Source organism: Apis dorsata, unplaced genomic scaffold (assembly GCF_000469605.1).
Source record: "Apis dorsata unplaced genomic scaffold, Apis dorsata 1.3 scaffold_269, whole genome shotgun sequence".
Lineage (NCBI taxonomy): Eukaryota > Metazoa > Arthropoda > Insecta > Hymenoptera > Apidae > Apis > Apis dorsata.
The window spans coordinates 254872-264234 of record NW_006263547.1 but is presented as its reverse complement, the minus strand read 5'-3'; the positions used below and the strand labels follow the sequence as shown (position 1 = coordinate 264234).

Genomic DNA, 9363 nt, shown 5'->3' with positions numbered 1-9363 from the left:
AATGACAATAGTCGCGCAGTTAAACGATATTTAATACTAATTATTTGTTACGTTATTCAACGAAACATTTATAGCGCTTGTGCACTTGTTCCCGGATATACATCGTCGGAACAGCAACAACAACAATCTCCTTTCGGCCATTTTTTCTTTATTTTATGATTCGTGAAATTTCGTTCAAGTTTCGATCGAATTCCTCTTCGAAGAAATGGAAAACATTTAAAATTTATCCTAAATTTATATAAATAATTATTTTTGACCAAGATACTTATTTTCGTCTCTTCATTGTTGACGATCGATTGAAAAATAAGCATAAAGAAAGTACGAATACTTTTTTTGATTAATAATAATACGAAGATAAGAGTAATTTTTAATAATTTTTAAATTTTAAAATCTACAATAATATAATGATGAACCAGTTTCTCGATTGCTTGGAAAAAAGTTTAAAAATCAAGTAGGTTTAAAATTTAAATAAGCATCGATCTTATGGTCTTGGACGATTTCGATGCGAGTGACAAGGGAGAGGCAGAGGGGGAAGAAAAGATAGAACTGTCTTAGTGGAACAGTTGCGGGCAGTTCGCCAGTTGCGCTAATCGCTAATGCATTCTTACGTCTTGTGACGCTCGATCGATCACACCTGAGAAATCTAAGCGATATTTTGCGACCCTTTGAGATCAGGTATGTTGACATAACGCGATCTCGGTGTCTCGAATTTCTTCCAGTACTTGATTAAAACTCTTTGTTAAGATCTACGTTTCTTCAGAATCTATTTTCTGGTGCTGGTTTTAAATAACTCTTAACTTCCCTAAGAGGAGTCGAAATCATTCTAAAATTCTTCTATATTATTCCATTCGTATATGGGCGATGTAATGTAACGATAATTTTTTAGAATAATTCGTGAAATTATAAAATTCGCATTCCTTCTTCTCTCTCGATACGAATTATCTTTGCTAATTATTACAACATTAATAATAAGAAATAACATTTTCCATCTCTATACACCTCTATAATATTTTCCATCCGATAATTCTTCCACAACGATTCTACCATCGCGAATCTCAATTTCATAGCCACGATTCTCCCTTTTTTTTCAAATTAAAAACGGCAAAAAGAGAGGGGGAAAAAAAAAAGATAGAAAAATCCACTCTACCTGTCTCTATTGTACAAAGAAAAAATTGATTCGTGCATTATAATCACGGGATATAAAATTACGAGAAAGATAGAGAGAGAGAGAGAGAGAGAGAGATAGAGACAGAGAGGATAACGCGTTATTCCAATCATCCATCCATCCACTTTCTTCTACCTCGTACACGAAACAGGAGACAGAACAAACATTTTTCTTTTTTTTTTTTTTTTCCAACGATACATACGTACAATTTTAATGAAGACCCTCCCCTTGGATCGAGGATATTCATTAACAGGACAATTTTATCGAATGTAATATATTTCCACGCATTAAAGGGCGCGCTTAAATTCCAAAAGAACCATTTTAATTAGCGTCGTTTCGACGTTCATTTAATTCGCGTATTTTTCCTCCGTTTCTCGCGCCCACGGATTTTGGTCTAATTAATCTGGGGACCCCTCCCTCCCTCCCTCCCTCTCCTCTGATGCTCAGGGGAACCGGAGTGAAATTGCATATCGCTCCGAGTTATGCCGCCCATTGGACCACCGCCAACGTGCACTTGTTACTTTTATCTGTCGTGTATCGTTCACTCAACTCGTATTACTTAAATTAAACGAACGGTTTATACGGTTTCGAATCACCGCTTCTTCTTTTTTTCTTCTTTTTCCTTTCCTTTTTCATTTCTTTTTATTCGGGAATTTAATCTACATTCTTTGTGCGTACCCGCGCGTGTCATTAACCGACCTCATGGATCTCGTCGACGATCGAGTATAACCCGAGGAATATAGAAAATACGGGATTTTTTTCCTTCTTTTCTTTTTATTTTTCGAGATGGAAAGAATCGATTTCGAAGAATATTCGTGGTATAATTGGATCAAGAAAGAGGATCTATTTTATTATTTCTTTTTTTTTTTTTTAGTTGAATGGTTACGATAGTATTAAATTGTTAATAATAAAAATCTGCTATAGACAGGTTTTCTATTGAGTTGTTCCTTCAGCGATTAATCGAGATGTTATGAGAGATGTTCCACGTTTCGAATTAATTTTTGATAATTGCAAAGTGACGATGAATAGTCTCATGTATTATCAAATTAAATAATCAACAAAACAGTTAAAAGTTACAGAAATTGCAAAAGCTTTACAATTACAATCGATACAACAATTTCAAATTATACCAAGCGTCTATAAAACTAGGAATTCTTCTCTTTAAAAATTTCCCACCTTATATATTCGACATTAATTAAAAAAAAAAAATTCCAATAATCTCATCGTTCCTACATCCAATCTTGAATCAAAAAAAAAAAAAAAAGAAAGAAAGAAAAAGAGACGAAAAATCTCGAAAAAAACGAAAAAAAAACATAAATAAAAAAAAAAAAATTCCAATACTCTCATCTTCCCTACATCCACTCTTGAATAAAAAAAAAAAAATCCCAAAAAACCCCCCGTCCCCCACACCAAATCTAAAAAAAAAAAAAAAAGAAAGAAAGAAAAAGAGAAGAAAAATCTCGAAACAACCGAAATCAAAACGTTTATTATTACACACCCCCTCACATCCCACACAGTTGCATTCGCCTGTTCGGTCGCGCGTGAAGGGTGTCGTCGAAACGTCGCCGGCCACGGGGTTATATATCCAATAAAGGTGGAATTGCGGGGGTGCAAACATGAGGTGAGGTGAGGTGTACGTGGAATCTACGCATTGATGTTTAATGCAAAATTCAAATCGTATCGCCACCCCTCCCGCCGCGTCAAGATACCCTCCCTCTTTCGTTCCTCTTTCCTTCTACGTTTCCACGATGCGGAGGGCAACATATGACGCAATCTTGGCAGGCATTGTCAGGGAACCGGAGACATCTTTAATGTATGAGATGGAGGGGAGGGCGGGCTAGCTGCCACCGGTAATTGTCACTGTGTCGATCCAGGGAGGAGGGGAGGACGTGCAATCTCTCGTTTCCATTTTGCGTAGAAATTTCGTACGCCACCCCAAAAACTCTCTCTCTCGTGATTTTCGAAAGTTTCGATGTGAACGTGTCTGATTCTTCGACTCGAAATAGTGATAATGAAATTTGGTAAAACGATTGAAGTAAAACAAAAGATGTATTAATCAATGATCAATTGATATCTCGATAAAGTGGATCAAAAGAACGGATAAATATAATAATACAGAAATCATTCAGTTTGCCAATCAATTCGCCTTTGGACTACTAATTGTTTTTAATTTCCTTTAAGATATCGTGAAATCTTGAAATCTTGTAGAGATTCAAAAAATTTCCAGAACAAATTATCGAGAAAAATCCAGAAACTTTACACCAACCATTCTATTATTTCTAAATACCGTTATTCCTAATATTCCTCACTCCTCCCTAGAACGAGAATCAAAATAATTTCAACAAATGTAACGAGTCTCAATATAATCTAATCCAAGTTTTTAATTCAGATCGATAACGATTCTTTTTTGCAATTATATTTGAATTTGGTCCAACAATTTTGCACGCGTGTACACGGCTCTGTTTCTCGCTTTGTTTCGCAACGAAAGGGATGGCTGTCGTTGCCGCGACAAACGTCGTCGTCGATACTCTCCCCGCAACGGGGGTGGAGAGGAAAAGGAAAAATTTATTGGCGCGCCGTTTCCTTTTTCACCGAGCTTTATTGGCCGGTCTCCTCCTCCTCCTCCTCCCGTTTTCCCTTTTTACTCGCCGGATTTTCGAGGGCGTTTCTCCTCTCGTCTCGTTGCTTGACCCGGTTTCCAGCCTTGCTCTCCTCTCCGCGTTCTTGGCGCCGCGTGCATTGCCTCGTTGAAATATCCCCGATTTTGACGCGGATTGATTCTACCAGAGAGAGGAGGAGGGAGGAATTGAGATTGGTACGGGGCTTGAAATTATTTTGATTCTCGTTGTAGGGAGGAGTATTAGGAATAGCGAAATAATAGAATGGTTGGTGTAAAATTTTGGATTTTTCTCGGTAATTTGTTTTGGAAATTTTTTGCACGAGGAAAATTGAAATCTCTATAAGATTTCAAGGTTTCACGGTATCTTAAAGGAAAGTTTAAAGATTTCTTATGATAATTTTGAATCTTTCTTTTTTTCTTTTGATAATTTAGAATTATCTTTTCTAAAAGAAATTAATATTTACGATGTTCAACTTTTAGCAAGTAAAATTGAGATCTCTCAAAGATTTCACGATACTTTAAAGAAAATTTTAAAGAAAATTTTAAATTCTTATGATTTTGAATCTTCCTTCTTTTTCTTGATAATTTAAAAATTATCTTTTCTAAAAGAAATTAATATCGTTTACGAAAATTTAGCAAGTAAGAAGTAAAATTGAGACGAAAGATTTCAAGATTTCTTATAATAATTTTGAATCTTTCTTTCTTGGATTCTCGACGATTTAAGTGAAAAATATCGTTTACACAATATTCGACTGATGAAAACTTAGCGAGTAATAATATAAAAGTTTAAAGGTTCAACAGACTGAGAAAAAACATTTCTTTTCCTTTTTCTCTTTCATTAAAATATCCAAAGATTGATCTTTCGCCAGTTTCCCTTCCCTGCGTATTATATTTCGCATCTTACTTGGAGTAACTTATACAACGATGATGGTAACTCCCAAGTAAAACAGGCGCGAAAGGATTTCAGGGATGAAACAGGCAGGGAACGTCTGACTTATGGAGCTTTATACTACTAATTCTCCGTTCTAGCCTGTTATAAATCCCTTTATCTGTTGTTCCCTCGCATTTCTCTGTTTTCTTTACCGTTCGCAACGCCTGATATTTTTCCTCGCCCTTCCTTTCCCCTTCCTTTCCCTCCTCAACAATGTAACGTAATTCGGAGCAACGTTAAATCGAAGGAATATTAGCACGGCCGATCCCACGCGGTTTACACCACTCGACGAGAAATGCGGAAAAATTACACCAGTTCTCTCTTTCTCTCTCCGTCTTTCTCTTTCGTGTTCATTTTCTTTTTATTACCTCCTTTCTTATTTCTTTCTTTCGATTCCAATTCGGAAAGGAAACCGACGCGAATTATATTTTCAACCATTTTTTTTTTCTTTCTTTCCTTCGTGGAACGAATGAGATATCTACTTGAAAATCGAGATTAATTTATACTTTTTTCTTTTTCTTTTTTTTATTTTATATGAAAGAAAGGAGGATTACATTTTTCGAAAATGCAAAAGCGTAATTTATTATTCGAATTCGATTATTTTATTCGTAATTCTTACAAATGATTTTCACAAAATATTCGCGTATGCAATATTCGTTGTTAAATAATCAAGGGCACGTAAATTAATAATATATTCCCGAATAATTTTGCGAGCGAGGAAATTTAATCGAGATTGTCGAATTGTCGAAAGAGAATTGGAGAAAATAAAATTCTCGAAAACGGATCGAAGGAAATCTGTGGTAAAATTCAAAAAAAAAAAAAAAAAAGAAAAAGAATCTCACATTTTCACGGTTTCCATAATTCAGCACGAAATCTCTTCGTAATTATTCCAACCCATAACCGCGATATCTCTCACCGCTGTTTCCTATTTCGTTCCTTCAATTTATCTTTAGGATCTCGGCCCCTTGCTAGATCCTTCTTCGTCCTCTTCTTGCCACGGTTTCCCGTATTTCATTCCATTCATCTTCGCCGTTGCTCGCGCTATTCTCCATACACGTGTACGCGGGCTTTTCAGGCCAGATATAGGTGGAGTAAATGAGAGGTGGAAGCGTAGCTTCCACGTCGACACGTGGAATCCCATCGTAGAAAATTACGCGAATTTATACCCACCCTGCTCTCTCGTTTCGAGGTTCATCCGCCCGCGAATTGGACTTTCCGCACTTGGAACAATAAAGAACTCGATTTGTCATACGCCCTGCAATTTCGGTGCTTTCTTCTTTTTATTTCTTTTTATTTCTATATCTATTTATTTTTTGTTTCGACATACGAATAAATCCGTACCGTAATTTTTTCCTTTTCTCGTTCCGAATGTTAAGCTTTTAAAATTATTGCATATATACCGTCATCTGTGTTTTTCGAGTGTTCTCGAGTATTATTCAATATCGTTAAAGAAGAGATGTTCTACTTCGAATTTCATGGATTCATATTGAGATTACATATAATATTAAAATTTTTCCTTTCGAATTAATTAATCTTTCCTCTAGAAAATTTGAAGAAATATTATATTGGTCAATTTACACAAATAATAAAATTGATATAAAGAAAAGAATATATCTTATTAAATTATCAACAATTCGTTGATTCAACTATTAATAATAGAATTGTATATTTGTATCTAACAATGTAAGAAACGTTTGTTGATTAGAGAACTTGAGAAAATATTATATTGGTCAATTTACACGAATAACAAAATTGATATAAAGAAAAGAATATATCTTATTAAATTATCAACAATTCGTTGACTCAACTATTAATAATAGAATTGTATATTTGTATCTAATAATGTTGAGAAACGTTTGTTGATTAGAGAATTTGAAGAAATATTATACTGATCAATTTACACAAATAATAAAATTGATATAAAGAAAAAAATATATCTTATTAAATTATCAACAATTCATTGACTCAACTATTAATAATACAGTTGTATATTTGTATCTAACAATGTAAGAAACGTTTGTTGATTCGCATAAACTCAAACAAAAAAAAGGATTAAACAATAAAAATCGATTTCGGATTGAAAAGATTCTCGCGAATTCCTCGAGTCGAATATGCTGGAATAGCAGGTTTTGAAATATTTTATAGCTCGGCATATCGTCTCCGCAGAGGCGTCGCGAATGAAATTTTGAAAAGCCACCGTTGTTCCCACGGAAACAACGAATTTTCTTCACGCGAATTAGGGGACACCTTGTACGAAGCCAATTCTCAACGGCTCGGCCCCGTGGGAGAATATATTTCCTTTGTTTTCGAACGAAAGCAGCGGTTGAAACGCGGTTTTATCGGGATGACACCATTCCCCCTTTTCATCGAGTGGAATTACATTGTGGAATCAATTGGGAATAAAAAAAAAAAAAAGAAAGAAAGAAAAGAAAAGAATGGATATTTGAAATAATATATGGAAAAAATTGTTAATTTCAAAAATTGTTAATTATGGAAAATAAATGGACGAAATAACGATCAAACGTGAGAAATACTTTCGTTTCAAAAGGAAATTGCGGTTACTGTTGTCTCTATAACCGAGGATATTTTTGAAAATAATATTCACGTGAAATAATCGTAGATTGTTTTAAACAAACGTGGGTTGGAAAGTGTTTCGTTAAATATTCGTGAAATAAAACGAATTCCTTCGTTCGAAGTAATATTTCACGTGGTTTACATTTGAGGAACGTTTCCATATACGCACGTGTAATTGCAATATTTATTAATCGTAACAATGTGAAATATTTTTTCGTCTTTCGAATACAAATAAATATACTCACTTCCAAGTACAAAAGATTAATTTTAATCCACTTTCTAATCTGTTTTGAATTTATATACGTAATAAAGGCGAGCCTCGTAATCTCGTGTATTTATATTCGAACTAAATGTCACGCGATCAGTGTTTCGATTCCGTCTCGTCTTTGTTTTCCTTTTCGAATCGCCGTGCGACGTAGCGAGCTCAGTCGAACAAAGGCATCGGCACGGTTCGCATCTAAATAACATTCTTCCTATTTATTAAACGTACATCTTTTACCATAATCAAACCATTCCACTAATACCATTCTTACTCGACGAAAGGAGCATTCGTCACAAGAATAATATCCCAAAAAAAACGATCATCCTCGAAAATTCTCCAATATAAAACACCTACGCGTAAAATATAATCGCTCTCGATCGATAATTAGATACATTTCCAAACGAGAGTTTATTTCTCTCCTTCCAGAAGCAGGAAAAATTCTCTCCCGGATGGTGGATCTCTATAAATTTCAAACTCTCTACGGACTTATTACCCTCGGCCAATTGGGGAGGTTACTTCCTCCAAGTCTTCCCTCCCTTGGCAAAAATTAACGCCGTCTATCGGATTATTCCGTCGTCTTACTCCACCCGGAGAGGCATAATCTAATTTCTTCTGCCCGGAACAAACCTTCGTTCCGTGCGTTTCACCGAAAGCTGGTGGAGAGGGAGGGAAGGAAAGAGAGAGAGAGAAAGAAAGTCCAAAAGAGAGGAAGAGAGAGAGAGAGAGAAAGCCCAAATCGTGCTTCGAGTGAGAACGTATACGAGTCCTTTTTTTGCGCGTGTATTTTCTTCTATGCGTCTGTACGAGCAGTGTATTCGCGTGTTGTTGTTGTTTGCATTGAGTGAGAGTACGGGTTAGGGGTCGTCTTGTACGAGAGGCAAATTATATTAGTCCCTTGGGATTTTCTGACGCGCCGTTACCTTAGCACGGCTTATACCTTCTACCCTGAAAGATGCGATACGAAACGATATTGTTGGTCAAAGAAAGAAGGAAAGGTTCTTCTCGATTCGAATTTGAACCGATCGGTGTCTTTAATTATGTATCGAAAGGGGTTCGAGTTTAGTTGTTAAAAAAAGGGGGAGGGGAAAAAAGGTTTCTCGCTTGTATTACTCGTCGCGTTAATTAATCGCTCGGGGCGCGATTTGGAATCTCTTCTTCGTCGATGCTTTAGAATTTTCTTTTTTTCGAGGAGGAGGAAATAAAATGGGATTATTCTTTCGTCGAATTGTTCGCACAGATTTTCAATTGTGACGAGTGAAAATTAATAGGGGAATTTCTCTTAAGAATTCTTTATCGCAGCGATCCATGGAAAAGTATATATTTCTTTTTATTTTTCAGTGAAATTTTAATGATTAATAATTCTCATTTTTTTTAAAGAATCGTTCACGTGCGAAGTACAATAGATCGTACAATAGTAATTGTACTTTCACGAGTCTCCGCGTGCAATAATTTCACGTATAAAATTTCAAGTAAGAATTAAATCAAATTAAAACGATAATATTCAATCTCCCTCCAAAAAAAGCTAGAAAGCAACCAAAAAAAATTCCAATAAATCCCATTTCTCTCTTTCTCTCTTTCTCTGAAAAAAGACTGACAAAAATCTATCTCCCTTTCAAACGAGCAAAAGCGAATAGTTAATTTGCATAGAAATCTTAACGTTGCATCCCCTCTCCCTTCCCAAAACCTCGATCCCTCGCATCAGAGTAGGCGCACAATAGAATTCTTAGGATATCGTTAATTGAATCCGTTCCAATATTATTTTCCTAACTTCATCTCATCCGTTTCCCTCCGAGTTGTTCCCTCCCGTGATT

At 35.5% G+C, this 9363-nt stretch overlaps 1 protein-coding gene across 8 annotated transcripts in view; it reads left to right on the top strand.

The window, feature by feature from the left end:
* LOC102680125 (uncharacterized RNA-binding protein C3H8.09c-like) overlaps window positions 1–9363 on the top strand; it is a 323287-nt gene that overhangs the window by 141693 nt on the left and 172231 nt on the right. Inside the window, exon 1 of one of the 8 annotated variants that reach the window (XM_031510951.1) lies at window positions 8045–8063. The exons of the other annotated variants lie outside the window; for them this stretch is intronic. The gene's annotated coding sequence lies outside the window, so the exon portion shown is untranslated. Of the gene's footprint in view, window positions 1–8044; window positions 8064–9363 lie in introns of those variants that run through there. 8 annotated transcript variants of the gene reach the window in all.